The sequence below is a fragment of the Macrobrachium nipponense genome, chromosome 2 (assembly GCF_015104395.2).
Source record: "Macrobrachium nipponense isolate FS-2020 chromosome 2, ASM1510439v2, whole genome shotgun sequence".
NCBI lineage: Eukaryota > Metazoa > Arthropoda > Malacostraca > Decapoda > Palaemonidae > Macrobrachium > Macrobrachium nipponense.
Genome location: NC_087201.1, coordinates 92,279,395 through 92,285,184, shown reverse-complemented (window position 1 = coordinate 92,285,184; position 5,790 = coordinate 92,279,395).

Genomic DNA, 5,790 nt, shown 5'->3' with positions numbered 1-5,790 from the left:
AACTTAGATCTGAGAGATCTGATTAGGTCGTTTGGGACGAAGAAAACAATCAGAAGGCAGGCCACCTGCGTGGAACCTGGATGTGGTCTTGAAGTATTTAACTTCTAGCAAATTCGAACCGTTAGAGGAATCCTCTCTGAGAGATCTTGCTAAGAAGACTATCTTTTATAGCATTAGCAACGCTAAAAGAGTTAGTGAGCTTCAGGCCATATCGAAGAAGGTGGGATGGAGACACGGCAATGCAGTGTGTACATTCCAAGAATGGTTTCTTTTTTGGCCAAGAATGATGGATCCAGCTAATCCTTGGCCAAGATCCTTTGAAGTTTTGGGTCTAGCTGAATTGGTCGGTAACGAGCAAGAAAGAGTTCTCTGCCCAGTGAGCGTTGAGATGTTATATAGAAAGAACAAGAGTTATCAGAGGGAGGTCTGATGCTCTGTGGTGTTCAGTTAAAGACCCACTAGACCCATGACGAAGAACGCTCTAAGCCTTCTTCATGAGAGAGTTAATTAAAGAGGCTCATATGTTGTGTGAAGAGCAGAGCTTTGGTATTTTAAAAGATGAAGGCTCATGAAGTCAGGGCAGTGGCGACTTCATTAGCGTTTAAAAAGAATTTAGCCCTCAAGGAAATTATTGAATCAACATATTGGAGACTAATTCAATATTTGCGTCTCATTATCTTAGGGACGTTCAGACAACCTTCGATAATTGTCAGACGCTAGTCCATACGTGTCCTCGGGTACAGTATTGGGCAAAGGAGTTTACTACCCCATAACCTTCTTGTAAGCTAGTTTGTTTTTATTAGGTGATGGTGTTTGTGTTTTTTGGTCGTCTGAGAAAAGGGTGCGGTACTTTTCTCGGTCGTGTTAGTATTATCTGGTGATGGTGTGTGTGTAGTTCAGGTAAATGATCTGTTACTAGCTTGAATGCCGTGGCTAGAGGGCTGTAAGGATCTGTCAACACATTGGTCACGTCCAGTTGTCAGTTCCAGTCTTAGCTTCTTCAACATACAGGACACTTCCTTGTTGAGAGCTACTAAGGTTTAAGCAGGCTTCGAGGCAGGACCTATGAAGTCAGCTACCTTAGCAGGTAAGGAACCTGGAGTTTTAATATATTTTAATAATATTTTATACTCTAAGAATGTTGCTGTCCTGGGACCCACCTCCAATGTGTCCAACAGCTATATATAACCAGCCAGGTAAGTGTCATACATTAAAATGACAAAGTTTTTTATTTGATAAAAACAAAGTTTAACTGTATACTTAACTGGCAGGTTTATTATAGAAATTTAATTCCACCCACCCCGCCTCCCTCAGAAGGGGACAGGGCTTTCAGAGAAAATCTGGCCCAATTGGAGGAAACGGGTTCCTAGCGCTAGCGCCCTACCTGGTAACGGGGTGGTGGTTGCCTGAACTACTAATAGGTTACTAGCGATTGCCGCGAGTTTTGAAATTTCTGCCAGGTGGAACAGAGCATATAGCTATATATATTACTGCCAGTAAGTATACATTACTTTGTTTTATCATAAAAACTTCATATTTAAAGTGATCAGTGCAGAACACAGGTGTACTATATCTATAAGCAAATCTGCCTTCTGCGCATCATCCTTACCATTCTCTTCTCTCCTTATTTTTGAAAATCCTGACACCAATGTAACTGTTTTGCAATCAGTTTTGACATCAGTAGTATTGAGCTTACTTGATTTTGACACTACAGCTTATATTAGATTTCTTAAAAGAAAGAAGTGACACAACTGCATGGCATTATATGGATAGCCAAAAGTAGATGAAATTGTTTAGAGTACCAAAAACTACCAACTTATAATAAACATGAGCCAAACTGTTGTTAAACACTTACTGTTCTGGCTTACTGTGTATGAGTTTAAAACATAATTATTTTCTGTTGCTCTGCAAGATAAATGCTAAGTTTGGGAGCGATTGTAAAACCAAATAATTTTACTCTTTTTGGTATCTGAAAATGTAAAACAAAACTGCATGACTATGCTCAGAATGATGAATTAAAGCAAGCTGAAGAACTTAAAATGTCTTTCCTTTTTGTAATCATTAGAAAAAATTAAGCAATTTATTCATTATTTTGAATACACACTGAGAAAGAACAGTAAATGTGATTTACAGTCATATACAGAATATTACTGTTATGATATAAACCAGATATAGACTGAACTATGGTTTTATTGTACAAACAATTCCACTGCAGTAGTAAACTGCAACAACAAAATACAAACATTTAGTTACAGATTCCCAACATAAATAATAACCATAATAAACACAAATATAAAATAAGAAAAATACTAAACAATTAAAGTACAAACAGACAACATAAAACAAATAAGGAGGAACCCCAAAGATAAAAATAAACCAACTTCATAAGGACCACAAATATAAAGGAACTAGTTATTTCACCTCATTCTTAAGAGGTTGCCTTACTCTCTCTGACCTTCAAAGTGTAGGAGGTGAGGCTGTCTGGAGAGGTATTGTATTTGATTCTGGAGTGGTGTAATTCTGTGTTGAGTCCACATGGGAGATCTTGCGTACCCTCTCTTGGGGAACATCCCCCTCCAAGACTTCCTTTAGCATTCTGTGAATGAGGTACAAAACAAGGACTAGCCTCTGTACTCTCTTGGTTGTCATTTGCCATAGGAGCCAGATGTCTTAATGAAACTGTAGCCACCCTTCCATCTGAAAGCTTCACGAGTATACTCTGGGTTCACCTCTACATACGACTTTTGAAGACCTAATTTTGGAGCTAATTTTAAGGGGGTCGCATCATACACGAGATATAAAATTAGAGTATGTAATAATCACATATTAGTTTTGTATGTTAAAGTACAAACATAATGAATATGCATCTTTTCCATGGATCTTTTAAAAAGTCATGCTTTACTTCACTGTATCCAATAATATTACAGTATATAATATATATATTCTATTTGGTTTGTATTATAAAATACAAACAGCAATCAATGATTTGGTGTGGAAATCAGCTGAGGGCAAATTAGAGGTTAGTTTTGTTTTTTGCTGTATTGAACTCAAATCAGAGTGACTTTCTTGCTTCTAGTTTGCGCAAATAAATCTCAAGATATTCTATATATATGGACAAGGTTATTTTACATTATACAAAGTATTTTCAAGTTGAAATATTGCTTGAATACTATCTTTGTGAACAAAATTTAGTTATTTTTGTGTTATTAGATGGTGCTGAGGTCATGTTTACTGCATAAACAAAAATCAACAGATTCTGTTCGATATTTTCACTTGGTTTCATCAAATACTTTGCTCTTTACGTATTTATCTTTTATTGAGTGAAAACAGTAAAATGTGCTCTTTCACACCCAATAGTTTGATTAAAACACATTTCTCTCAAATTTTGTTTATGGTCGAGTTTGATGGTGCTATACCAAAGTTTGCGTTTCATCCACGTTACCGATGCATGATAATAGTCGTTAGCAGAACAACATTCCTTTCCTCTGCTTCATCTAAAACTTACAGGTAAAATTTAGCAGTACATATATGCCCTTGCTGATCTTTTCTCCATAGTGAGTAAGGATATAGTAATGTAAAAATATATCAGTCCTATTCTCCTTAACGTCATTTGTAACAAAATAACTACAGTAATTTTTTACTATCGTACGATGGTGAAATCCAAGCAAAAATGCTGTTGTTACCGGATTAGGTTGTTCATAGCAAATCAGCTGTTTCTGGCTGTATGCATTTACACAGTATAACATTACTAATGATACTTTTTGAGCATTTGTTTTACATTTTTAAACTTAACTAGAAGATGGGGTAGATAAAGAGATGGAGGAAAAGGGGCAGCCTAACTAAAAATTGGAATAGTTAAAGAGAGGGGAAAAGGAGGTTAGCCTGTTGTTATTTGGTCTCATAAATTTGTCTCGAATGGTACGCGAGATACATGATAAAATAATTTTTTAAGGGTGAAAATTTGGGGGTCACGATATGCAAGATGGCGTGTTACACGAGTATACAGTGGGCCCCCGTGTTCGCGTTCTCCGGATTCGTGGACTCCCACATTCACCGATTTCTCTCAGGAACGTTTCCCCGCAGTAATCGCAAAAAAATTCGTGCATTCGCAGTATTTGTCTATGAGAAATACCACAAATTCCTGGGTTTTTTTTATCAATTTCATCATAAAATCACTTTTTGTGATGAAACTATTAAAAAAAACAAGTATGAACATTTTTAGTGGTTTTTCTTGAGTTTTAACTAACAAAATAGGCTGTTTTTTAGCGTTTTTATAGGGGTTCCAAACAATTGCGGGTTCTAACTATTCACGGGGGGGGGGGGTCTGGTACACATCCCCCGCGAATATGGGGGGACCACTGTATACATATATACATAGAATGTCTAGGTAGGAATTTATATATTTGAACAAATATACTCATATACATATATTTTTTATTTTAATAAAATTTATTTTAAACTTTTTTTTTTTTCTATTCAAATTTACTTTGGTGTCAATAACCAGTTTTAATAGAGACAATAAATCAATCAATTGCCTGTCCAATTTCAACCTCATCTACCAAGGGGTCATTCTTGCTGTGTCATACATGGCATTTGTTTCAGGAGAGCAGGTCCTCCTTGGACAAGAGCCAACTAGGCAATGTTTGGCTGGTGGTGGACCTCCTACTATCAGGAAAAAAATGTTCATGAGGGTACAGTTTTGTGGAAGTGCACAATAATGAGCAGACAGAATGGGGTGCATCTGGCAGAACAGTTTCCCACTGAGACATTAAGGTTTCTTGTTCTGAGAGCTAATGTTAGTCTTCCAAATATGCTGTTGAATTTTTCCACTTGTCCATTCCCTTGAGGATTATAAGGTGTGGTACAACTGGTAGCTACACCTTTCTTCATCAGAAAATCCTTCAGCTCTGCAGACATGAAGTACCCTCGGTCAATGAGTATGTATGCAGGCATACTAAACTTGGCAAACAGTTGCACGAGACAACTGATAACAGTTCTTGTAATCTTGTCAGTACAAGGGAAGCAAAGAGAACCTTGAAAATTCATCACAATCGTGAGTAGTACTTGCAACTAGATTGAGATGGTAGTGAGCCTTTGAAGTCTAAGTTCAATTGCTGGAATGGCAGAGTAAGGTAGGTTTCCAACATCGGACAAAATGTATCATACGAGTTATCCCGGGTTGACATAGGATTTCATGAAATTCTTTGAGCTTGTCAGTAGTAGAGTAGTGGCACCATCAGAGTTGGGAGAGAGCATCATCTGGCATGTTTCTGGTCCTGGATGGTACAGAGTATCATAGAGAAAACATGAGATTTCCATGTGCTATCTTGCTATTTTGTTAATCTTTATTTTACTGTTTGATTTAGAATCAAACATAAACTTACACTGCGCTGGTCAGTGATGAGCTGGAAATGAAATCCAATCAAGTAATGTCTCCACTTTCTCAGGCTTCCACTATGGCATAGGCTTCTTTCTCCACCGAAGAATGTCCTTGTTCACTGTGAGTCAGAGTGCAGAGAAGAAAGCCACCGGGTGACTTTTCTGGGTTAGAGTATTGCTATAGCATTGATCAGAGGCATCCGTTTCCACTGTGAAAGGATAATGAGGGATCTGTGGCCATTACCACCCGCACCAGCAATGTCTTTCTTCAAGTTACCAAAAGCTTGTAATGCTTCAGTAGATAAAGGGAAACCTTTAGCTTGTGAGAGAGGGTATCCATCTTGAGTATGAGCAAATAAACCCATTGTCTTGCAAAGAGAAGCCACATCCTTCGGAGTGAAATGTTCCATA